General features: G+C 33.8%; 1 non-coding gene across 1 annotated transcript; it reads right to left on the bottom strand.

Annotated features, from left to right (window-relative positions):
- Positions 1–858: 858 nt before the first annotated feature.
- LOC119535655 lies at positions 859–965 on the bottom strand. The gene has a single exon (XR_005217267.1). It is a non-coding gene; the product is annotated as a U6 spliceosomal RNA (small nuclear RNA).
- Positions 966–12,766: the final 11,801 nt, after the last annotated feature.

Raw genomic sequence — 12,766 nt, 5'->3', positions numbered from 1 at the left:
GTATAGCAATTGTCAATGCTGGGAAGACCATCACAGCTTCCTGTACTTGGGTCTTTGATTTATTTTTGGATTTGTCATAAAATTCTATTTTTTTTTTTTCTAGATTATATGGGTCAGGCCAGGACTTTTGTCTTTTATGTTTTTTCATATATGGATGCGCCAGAAAAAATTTGGACTTTGAGATTATACAGGTGCAATGCCATAGGGCAAATGAACAGAGAAGATCCCAAAAGTACCCTCTGGAGACACAGTACCGTGACAGTGAAAACAGCATTCAAGGGAAGTCAGCTGACTCCAACTGACTGGCCCAGCAAGTGAGTTCCAGGTAATAAACTGACTACTCTGATGGCCACTGGTGTCAGAAGGCCTGACTGGAGGATGCCAGATTCAGCAAATAAAAATACAAGACACCTCTTAAATCTGACATTTAGATAAACAATGAATGATTTTTAGTATGAGTATGTTCCATACAATATTTGGGACACTTTATCTGAATATCAGGAGATACAAAACAGAGCTGCAGTTCTATAGAAAATGAAATACTTATCAGGATTTTAATATTGGGACCAAATCTTTGAACTGAGTCTCAAGATGGGCTTGTATTCTCAAGAAAGACAGTATGAACCTGTTTACTCAGACTGGGCTTTGAAGTTAGAGGGACTGGCCTGATACTAAGGCACTGGGCTTCTGACTTCTTAAATACCCAAGGCTTAGAAGTAAGATTCATTTCCAAGCCTAAGACTGAATAAACACGCAGGTAGTAATCAAAGTGTGCTCAGTGTGAAGCTTGGGCACTAATGAGAGCAATGGACCAGGCTGGTCATCACATTTGTTTGTTTGTTTGTTTATTTATTTATTTATAATATGGAAGGCTTCACATATTTGCATGTCATCTTTACACAGGGGACATGCTAATCTTCTCTGTATTGTTCCAATTTTAGTATACGTGTTGTCGAAGCAAGCACTGGTCATTGCATATAAAAACTGTTGAATCTTAACTCTTTACCTGGTTTTTATCTGTTGCCCTTTATTGGGCTCTCATTTCCTTGTATATACTGAGTACCAACTGTACTCTTGGCTGTTTTTTGTTTTTACTTTTTGCCCTACTGAGTTTTATCATGAATTTTAACCTTAGTTGTGAGTTACTTCTATCAATAGCCTAGTGTGACATCTCAGCTATATCTAGGAAATCAAAGCCCATAATTTTGTAAGTTTGGAATGGAAATTTCCCCCTAATTGACCTATTTCTGTCATTTTCTACCCAAAAGTGCATTCACTATGTTACCATCTCCTATTCATCTCATAAACAGAGCTTTAAAGGATCCTGAGTAGTATATTAAAGAATCTTTAACAGCTGTTAGGTTTAATTTTCATCCCACTTTATACATGTTTTATAAGATTTCTAAATAAAAATATGACAAATAAGACTATTATTAACTGCATTCTTCAGAATGTTCTCTACTTGGAAACTGCTCTGTATATATCACTGCTTTGATTTTGTCAATTGTCCTCTATTCCTTTATGATTCAAAGTTTAATATAATTTGGTATGCAAATTTGTCAAAACTTTCAAAAGTCTAAATACATTTCCTCTTTTTTCTCAATGAAAAGGAAAATTTTATCAAATTACGCTGCATGAAAAAAATGTCTATTGCAATGTAATATTGATAAAGGCAAGAATTTTTGTGTCTCTCACAGTAAGCTGAAAATATGCATCTTTTGGACGAATGACTATACTTGGCAAATGGATGTGGTATTAAAAGTTAAAGCTGTTTTTAAATCTTGTTAATCTTCCAAATAAATCCAAATGTATCTCTCCAGCTTATACCTTTCACCTGAATTCTAGATTCATGTATAAAACTATATAACATCTTCCCTTGGATTATAATATAAATCTCAAATTTAAATTATTTACATTCAAAAATGACTTCTTTTCAAATTGCCTAAGGCCCCAAAATGAGAACTATGTATTTCACCTTATGCCAACTCCCATTCGTAACGAAGTCCTCTTACTGATTCCCTTTCCAAAGAATTCATCATATCTGCCCACATCTCTCTGTTTCTACTGCTATGATCCCAGTTTGGAATGTACTCCAATCTGCTCCTCACTATCCATTCTGTATTCATCATCCACAAGAATCATTTCAAAATGCAATAAATTCATGACAACTCACTCCCAAATTATGCAGAGCCTTCAGTGACTTGCTATTGCACTTAACTCCTTACCAAGACCGTGCATCAGTAGTGAGTTCAGTCCCTAGAATGCTGCCAGGAACAAAATAGAGAATCAACAAATGTATATTCAGAAAGCTAGTGAATACTTTTAAAAGATAAAGTGATCTACTGTGTTCAGTACACACATGGTTTGTATGTTTTCTTGAAAATACTGTGCAAATACAATAAAGCAACATTAAAAGATACATAATATCTTACTAATGTAATTGAAAATATATTGTCATATATCATATATTATTGATTGAGCAAAAACAATCAGCTTCTTAAATATATAAATGATAATTTTAGTGACATTCACTTTGATTTTTGAAACATTAGATTTGATATTTTGTCTTAAAACAGGCTTTCCATTTTCTAAACTATAGCACGGAAGGATGATTCTACCATCTGAGGTTTCTTGAAAAGGAGAGATTCAAATTTAATGTGACATTTTAAATAACTTAACACCCATGGTGTATTAGAAAAGGTCAATTCAAATTTTGTATGACTTCTTTTGGTATCGCCTGTGCGATTTTCTGAACATCGGGGTCTGGTTTTCTGTGTTCCTGTGTGTCATTTGGTTGAGGCTCTAAGCATCATGTATAACTATTTTAGAGATTCTTTTCTTTATATCTGAATAAAATATTTGTCTTTAAGCAATATGAAAGCTTTAGTATCATAAACTCATTTCATAATTTTAAGAACATGAGACAAGTGCCTCCAAAGAGCCATGATCCCACTAATCTCTGAAATAGAATATCTTTATGTGGACTAGAGGTAAATATAGTTATTATTACCTTATTCTTCTGAGGAATTAAGTTTTATGAGCCATATATCTATATATATATGATTTGGGTACAGAAATATACTTTTATGCAATTAATTGCACCAATTATATAACTTTAAAAGTTTTCTGAATTAAACTTCTGGAGTAATAAATGAATATATGGTAGGCATAATATGAAATTATGTACACAGACATACTTTTTGTCACATAATTAGTGTACTAGCTTGAAGGACAAGTAGCAATTTCGACATCTGCTTCCTTTTTTTTTCCAATTGTTTTTTTTTCCCTTGCAATTTTATTGAAATATAGTCACATACCATACAATTATCTGAAGTGTACAGTCATTTATTTACAGTATCATCATATAATTGTGCATTCATCACCAGTCAATTTTTGAATATTTTCATTACTCCAACAAAAAAATAATAAGAATAAAAATAAGAGTAAAAAAGAACACCCAAAACAACCCGCTGCCCCCCAATCCACCTCCCCATTACTCATTTACTTTTTTGTCCCCATTTTTCTACTCATCTGTCCATACACTGGATAAAGGGAGTGTGAGCCACAAGGTTTTCTACAATCACATGGTCACACCATTTAACCTACGCAATTATACACTCATTTTTAAGAAACAAGACTACTGGGTTGCAGTTCAAACAGCTTCAGGTATTTCATTCTAGCTATTCTCATACACTAAAAACTAAAAAGGGATATTTATATAATGCATGAGAATAACCTCCAGAATGACCTCTTGACTCCGTTTGAAATCCCTCAGCCCTTGACACTTTACTTTGTTTAATTTCTCTTCCCCCTTTTGTTCAAGAAGGCTTTCTCAGTCCCATGATGCTGGTTCTGACTCATCCCCGGGAGTCATTTCCCACATTGCCAGGGAGATTTACACCCCTGGGAATCATGTCCCATGTTGGGGGAGGGCAGAGAGTCCACCTACCAAGTTGGTTTAGAGAGAGAGGCCACATCTGAGCAACAAAAGAAATCCTCTGGGGGTGACTCAGGCACAATTATAAGTAGGTTTAGCCTCTCCTTTAAACCTGCTTCCTTTTAACTATAGACAAATATCATAAACATATTTTATAATGATGGAAGAAAAAATAGATTACTTATGACTAATATTTGACCATAACCAGATATCAAAACTATTTTTTTCATTTTCAGCTTTGACTCTTAGTCTCAAAATGAAGCTACCAATGCAAAAAACATTATATTATGGTAGAACAATAAAAAATGTTAGTGGTGAAAAACTGGATTATTTAAGTGACTAGTAAAGACCATTGATAATTTGAGGGAAAGTAAAATAATTTCTAGACAAACTCCATAGAAAAAGAAGGAAGCTAGTCTTATGAGCTGCATTCAAAAAGAGTCTGAGATTTGGGGGAGAATGTATACCTCCTTTGTCACTCTTTAAAAGGTTAGATGATCATATAAAAATCAAAAACAAATATAAAAGCTGGTAATAATGATAATAATAATAAAAAAATAAATATTTTTAAAAGAATAACAGGTCCAAGAAACTCTTTAGTAGATTGTCTTGTAAGTGAGAGGCCATTGAGAAGGATTAGGCATTCTATTTGTATGAATGCAGTGATGCCAAGAACCTAGAACAATTAAACAAATAGCAGTGATATGGGCAGTGGTCCCAAAGAACCTCTCTGGTCTTGGAAAGTGCAACGGTTATGAAGCAGCAACTGGCTTTAAAGCAGTGCTGAAAGGGTAGATTACTGTATGGGGGCAATTGAGGAGCATTTGACTGAAAACCCGAAGTGAAATGAGAAGGGAAATCAAGCAATGATTTGATTGGTGTGAAAAGCTAACTAGATAGACTGCACTCTTCAAAAATAAAGGGATCTAGCCTAGAATATTAAATCAGAGGTCTTTATATCAAACTGATAAAGTAATATCATTTTTATCCCCAAGCTTGGGATACTTGGAGAGCATTCAATTTACATGTACCTTTTTAGATTATATGGAACAAAGTTTCCATTCCATATGAATAACCAATTAAGTTTACCAGCTTGAGTAGCCATATTTGTCAAATAGACTTAGAGGTCTTTTCTGAAAAGAGTTTTTTTTTTTTTTTTTAATCTCATCTCTGTCTACAACTTTCTTTTAATGATTCCTATGTTGATGTTTGCCCTCCAATCCACGTGAAATTCTCAGTTCATGATTTCTTAACTACTTTAAAATAAGTTATCAATTCTTTATTGGCAATTCCAAAATTAAAATAGTTATGAAATCTTAATGTTTCCTGTATCCCACTGGTGGCAAGAACTGAAGTGATGCAATTCATTAACGAAGGGAGGAAGGGCGGGAGGGAGGAAGGAGACTAATTTGGACTTATATGAGGCTATTTACAATCATTTACTTATTCAGATTAGTGTAATTATATATTTACTATTAAAATATTATGGGTTTGATTATATAGTGATTCTTAAACATTTTGTTTTCCATAACATACAGCATATGTAACTTTCTAAAATAATTTAAAAAAAAACACAAATCAGAATATGAATTTTGGAGTATATCTGGCCTCAAAGGTGAAGGATAAGATTTGGACCTGTAGTTTAAGTAGATTACAGAATATTGAGACTTAAGTAGATGAGGAATTGGGTAGTAGTAGTTGATAGACAAATTACCAGCTGGAGTAGCCTGCTTGTCTTCTTCCTTCTCCTCCCTCCCTAAATATTTACCAAGTAATAGACAATAGTTGGATACTTGATTTACGACTATACACAAGATAGTAACATCTCATGTCTTCGTAGCTCTTACAATCCAGTAAGTGTACAGGCATTACAAAGGCAATTTCAACAGAGGATGAGTATTATTTTGGAAGATATACAAGATATACTGTGGGAACATATGAAAAAGATACACAACCTGGTTGTAGGAGCTCTGGGGAGTTTAATTGCTCTGTATGATAGAATGGGGACAGTTTGGCCCTCCTTGGAAAAAATCAGAGGGAAAAGAATGGAGAAATAGGAGAATAATAATAGTTAATGCTTATATAGCACTTAACTCTGAAAGATGCACTGTTCATAGCAACCCTGTGAGATAGGTACTGTTGTTATGTCCATTTTACAGGGAATTTAGGGCATGAAAAAACAGGCAAGATAGAAGTCATATAATAGTTTGGATGTACATCTGTTCTGTCAATAATTCTGTGTTCTTTCCTCTATTCTCTTGCAAGATTAGAAGGACCCTCTTTCACATTAAATTAGCTCCACCTAAACTGGATTACAGGCTTAGTGTCAGAAATATAGAGAAAGAGTATAACTGACTATGATTTCTGTCAAACTGATATTATCTTATATGTTTACCAAATCTTATAATCAAATATCAGTAACTCAGAATGAATTGTGTTTAATGTAATCCTATATAGAATGATTGCAGCTGATTTAATGATATGACAGTTACAACAATTCTACCACTAATTTGAAGGCACACATACTTCTTGGCTTGTTTCCAGGGTGGTTATTAGTCAAATGTACCATTCATTATATTTCTTAGAAGTGTATTCTAAGTGTGCAACATTATATTTAATGGTTTTATTTGCTAAATATAAGTAAAATAAAATGCTTGATATCTTTTTCTGATTTTTAAGACATTATAAAGGGTTTTGTAAGAAACATTAAAACAATATTTTCTAAAACATTATTCAAAGCACAAATTTAAACTCAAAGTTTAAATGATATTTAAACTGGTAAAGAAAATTTTTTTCTAATTGAGTTTTTCCTTAAAACAAGTACATCTAAAATTATATTAAAACAAGTACATCTAGAATATGACACTTGCAATGTGTATCAAAAAGATGACATTGTGCTTTAATTTGATTCTAACTAAAATTTATAATACAAAAATGATGCATCTCAAGCTATAAGAGATGCATCAAATTAAAGGCACATTTTATCCAACCTTGTTATTTGATGGTTCTACAGATTGGCTTACTGGTTTTTATAGAACCAAAGAAGAAGAGTGTAAAAAACACTCATTTGCATATGTTTCCACGAAAACTATTTTACAATTATCAAATTCTAACAACCACGTGAACTTTCTAAGTTAAGTTACTTTAGATTTCAACTGGACAGAATGTTAATATGTAAACAATGGAATGGAATTCTTCTTTGGAAGATGTTGGGTTTTTTTTTTTCTTTTTAGTTTATTACGAAAAACTTGGCTGCTTTCTCCTTAAATCTTTCTACTTAAATCTTATTGTATTACATCATAGTTAGGTGTGGTTCTGAGAAATTATTTACTCTGTAGCCATTTTTTTAAAATAAAATCCCAAGTGAACCATTATCCTTAGGTTGAGAGAAATACCATATGGCTATAATGTATGTTCCCAATACTCCTTTTAGTGAAGCAAACAAATGTTGACAAAAGTTTAACCTTCCATTAACAAAACAAAACAAAACAAATTAAGAAAGTTGTTTCAAAGAATACATTTTTCATGATTCATAGCAAAATTATAAATATCAATATTATATATAGATTACTTTTAAGTTTCAGTTTTTCTAGTAGTTTCCAATGACTTCTAAGATGAATTTAGGGGACATTTCTAAGAACTAGATTTTTTCTCATTATAAGTTTTAAAATAATGTTTAAATGAATCATCAGATATATGTGAAAAATAATTAGAAGCATAGTGCATTGATTCCATTTTGAACTGACTCTAAGGATAAAGTTAATCATTGTTCCTTTTGTGCTACACCTGGACCTCTTACATTCTTCTTCTGTTGCACTGATAAACCTGAATTGCAATTCAGTTGTCTATTTTTGGGTCTTCTCTATTAAACTGAATACTCCTTTAGGGCCAACAGTATTTTCATTTATCTCTAGCATTGTGCCTTACAGATAGAAAGCAGTCAATAAATGTTAATTGAGTTGACCTAAATTTAAATTGTTAATAATGGAATATTGGTTGTGTTGATATCAAAACATAATTTCCCCTTTATTCTTCCATCTGCATTCTTTTCCCAGACAGAAATTCACATCAGTAGTCTAGAAAGAGTGTCTATAACTGGGCATAATTATCGAAGTCTTGAAAAATCAATACAAGTTCCAAGTAGAATCAAATCATTAACAGGGCCTGAGATGAATGTAATGATTGGGAACAGAAACACATTCACAATCTCAGAGCATTGGAAATATATTGAATCACCTAAGTATGGTGCAGAATTGGTGAGAGAGAGGATGAGAAGAGATGAAATCCTAGAAAATCACTAAAGCAAGCAAAAGAAAAACAGGAAAAATGTGTTAACTGCTAACATTAATCAGAATGGAATAGGATCCAGGCAGGTGATGGGTAATGTTGGAAAAGATATAGGAGGTAAATTCAAATGAAACATAGTTTTTAATTATTAGTTAAACCTGATTTCTTTTCTGAGCTCTAGATTTGCATTTATGATTATCTGCTAGACAACTTCACCTAGATATTCCATATGTTGTTCAACCTCATCATCAATATTTTTAAAACTGAACTCACTATACCCCTCCCAATTTTGATCCTCTTCCTATATCTGTTTGGTGAATGCCTCTACCATCCTAGGATCCCCAGAACCCTGGGATCCATCTTTGACCAATTTACGCTACCACCTTAACATCTCTGGAATTTCTCCCTTCTCCGTCTTTCTTGAATTTGCCTTAATCCAGGGCAGTCTTAACTATAAGACCCTTCTCAGCAATCGCCCTGCCTTAGGTCTGATAACTCACTAAACCATTAACATAAGCAGCCCAAGTACTCTTTCTGAAGTTCAAATGTAACTCTTTACTTTAAATATCCTGACCATATTCTGGAAAATCCTCAAATTCTATAGGATGGCATAAAAAACCTTTCATGACATGTCCTTAGCCACGATTTCCAATCTTATGCTATCTTCAAACATATACTTTATGCTTCGTTCATAACTAAATGCATGTTCTTGCCCTGGAATATTCTGTTCATTTTCTGGGTATACAACAGCCCCACTTTTTTCCTCCCCTCCTTCTTCTGAGCTCCATGCAAACATCTCTGAAATAACTTCCACAACTTCCAAAGATGTACTTTCCCCCCCCCCTCACCTATGTTTGCTCTCATGGAAATTTATGAATGCCTATTATTGCACCTATCATTTGTCTAGATACTCTCTCCTCACTAGAGTGAGCCTTTCAAGGACAATGAATTAAGTATAATCTTTTTATCCCAATGTACAGCAGAGTACTTGGCACTCCTTAGGTGGCTAGTTGTTAATGACCTCAATATCCACCCTGACAACCCATTAGATTTCCTTAACTCATAAACCCTCAGTTTCCATTTTATTTCCTTTACATTTTTACCATCCTCCAGAATGACCAAAATCCCTAACTTTAATGTACAGCATTGCCAATCTGAAAAAACGGTTGCTCACATATATTCCCTGTAAGAACACATATAGACTGCAACACTCAGCCCTCAATCAAACACACTACCTTATAACACTTTTTCATTTTTCATGTATATTTCCTTTTCCCAAAGTAAATATTTCAGATATGTTCTATTCCTTTAACTTCTTTGGATCCCATATAATTAGGGTTTCCATGCAAGCCAGTTTGCCTGGAAAAATACAAGAACAAAACTGTATACTCCCAATGTCCAGAAGTATTCATTAATATCGCCCCCCTTTCAATCTCAAAATTGTTTAAGTTTAATAATAAATAATTGGATAACATAGCAATGAATAGCAATTTAACTATTTGTTGTGAATTCATGTTTATAAATTTTGATTATGTATATCTGTAAAATAAGTGAAGAAATAACAAAGTCTGTTTGTCCCAAGGTGGCTCAATCTGCAAATAGCAAGGGAGAAAAAAATGTTCAGGAAAGAAATGGATATTAAATGGACTGAGATGGGGTTATAAGCTATAGGTAAGTTATTGTTCTTTAAGTGAGGCTAAGTAAAATTTGGTGAAACAATTTAGAAGGGTAGAGGTGTACCATTGAAGAACCTCAAATTGTGATAATTTCTATAATTTCAAGTGACTGCCTTTTTGTCTATAATAACATATAAATACTTTATTTTTCTACAAAAATTACCTGGGTTTAAATGAGAGATTAAAATGCACTAATAGTACAGAAATAATGGTCTTCCCTAAAGAAAATGAACTCAGAATCAGAACATGATCTTTGTATTGTATCTGGGTTGTGTTGGCATCCATTTACCGCTTCTGGGTCATAGATTCTTTTCCACATTATTTAAATTTTCACGTATAGTTGTGGAATAAAGAATGTAAGTTATATACATTCAACATTGAGAAAAAGTAAGTGATTAAAATTATGTAATAATTTGAAGGAAGGGTAGGGATAAAGCATGTGATTGGTGCCTTCACTTTTTGGTTTCCATATTACAAAAAAAACATTTTGAGACTTTTAAACTGAATAACTTTATAGATCAGAGCTTTAAACAAAGCCAGAAGTAGCTGACTCATCATAAAAATCTGCTAACCACAGGATGGATATTTATTTGAAATAAGCTATTTTGTATGGATCTAAGCCATAAAATGAGGCAAAATTGTGTCTCAGAAGGTAACTCCCTTATAGTACAGTTTGGTATGTGGATTCAATAGAAATATTTTTCCTTCTTAGTGGTTTTCTGAAATGTTTTTCAGTCAACATTTTCTTCAACTTAAGAAATTCACCAAAGTACGGAAGTATAATTTTTAAATTATTGATGGCCTTTTATCTTGACATAAACTTTATTATTTTCTGAATGAACTATATTCATTTCCCACCTTTTCCCCCATCATCACACACATACACAATATTTTGAATCATTTCAGGGATCATCCATTTTGCAACTCCATTACATTCCTCTTTAAGATATTTTCATTATGCAAACTATAAAATACAGCATAATATTTGAAAATGAACAATAAATATCTTTAGCAATTAGAGATTTGCAAAGAATCTAAACAATTCTATTTAATCATCCTAACCCCAAATGTAACAACCTCTCGTCACAACCCCTGAGCCCTCCCCAGTGCAGTTTAGGCCACCCCTACATCTTCTCGGCAGTTTGTTCTTCTTGAGCTCTGTGATTCCACCAGCATCACCTAATTACATGTTAGTCACAGAGCACCTATGGTCCTTCTAGCCCCTGCTGCTACTGACTTAACCTCATTGGAGGAATGCTGTAGGCAAATCCACATTTCTCATTTCGTTCCCCTACCTTATTTTCTCACATGACAGTGAGGAAAAGAAAAACTGAGTATATAACTGTTGCTTGTTTGTTTCTCCATAAGGCAGACTCTGAATTCAGCTTCCTTGTTCAAAAGACATTTATTTGGGAGTGCTCTTGGGATTGATGCCTTTGGAAGGGGCAAGGTAATTTAGAGATGCCAAACAACAACAACAACAACAACAACAACAACAACAACAACAACAACAATGACAAAAATCAACCCTCCAATGTAAGATATTTCCCAAAGCCAAAGGGAACAGAAAAAGTAAAAAAGCTTCAGGTGAGATCTCATGGGCACACCACAATTCTTAGTCATTTTCTCCCTTTCTCAAAACATCTTGCCTCTTTTCTAAAATAGAAGGATCAACTCTTCTCAGTGTTAATCTTCATCAGATTTTTTGGAAAATCCATATCTACTTACAATATCTAGCCTTATCTTAAAAATAATACTTTCCTCCCAGGAAGGTAATTATAGGTACCAAAAACCACCAAGAATCTACATCTCTATGAGTCTAGAATAACCTCAGATGAGGCCTCAGAGTGTATGCTGGGTTTAAATGTATGCTTGGTCTTGAGAGTGACGATTGTGAAGAAAGCATGTCTCTGCACTCCTCCCTCAGATTCCAAGGGGTTAACTACTGGATCAGGTGTGTGTGTGTGTGTGTGTGTGTGTGTGTGTGTGTGTGTGCAAAACACACTAGACAAGACCCAGAGAACAAAAACCAAAATTTATTTTCAGAAAACAATTTTCTTCTATGCATGGAGACTGTATAGTTTCTCATGTTCACAAGCCCTGGAAGGCAAAGGCTTTTCATTTTTACATAGAGCATTTTCAATTTTCTTTCTGGATTCTGTGTCCTTTCAGTGAATAAGATAGAATTTCATTATTTCTGAAGGCTACAGATAAATACTCAAAGATCGGAAAGAACTTGTAATTAAAAATATCCTTTCTTTGCAATAATAAATTATTGGTCACAATTTGATTTGCTTCCTCCACAGCAGCAGCTGCCCACCTTTGAATCCCACTGTCACTCCCTCTCCCCACAGGTGATATCAAGATGCACTTAAGATCCCTCTGCAAGAGCAAATGGTAGGAGGAGAGAAGCAAAGGAGGAGAGAGGGAAGTGGAGGTATGGAAGCACTTTCTTCATCTTTTACCTCTAAGTATTCTTAATAAAGTGTAAGAGGGAAAGGTTGCACCTTGGTATTCTGGAATGATACAGTTCTCAAAGTTCTTAATGCAAATTAATACTCTGAAGCTTTGGGGTTTTATTCACATATAAGTTATAAATCCCAGGAGCACAAGCCAATGCCAAAGAGACAAATCAACTCTGGATCTGTGGACAAAATGAGGATGTTAAATCCATAAGGCTAGTGGAAGCCCTAGACTGATGAACTGATGTGATTACAACACTCTCTGAGATATCACTGAGGGGTGGCTTGTCTTCTTAGCAGTAATTCTTCTCATATCTAATCACTGTCTATCTACCATCTATCTTTGAGTCAAAGCAAGTTTGGATTTCAGGTTTTAAAACATCACTATGGAGAACTAAGTCTCA

This window comes from Choloepus didactylus, chromosome 5 (assembly GCF_015220235.1).
Source record: "Choloepus didactylus isolate mChoDid1 chromosome 5, mChoDid1.pri, whole genome shotgun sequence".
Taxonomy (NCBI): Eukaryota; Metazoa; Chordata; class Mammalia; order Pilosa; family Megalonychidae; genus Choloepus; species Choloepus didactylus.
The sequence above is the reverse complement of the archived record's forward strand: the minus strand, read 5'-3'. Positions and strand labels throughout refer to the sequence as shown.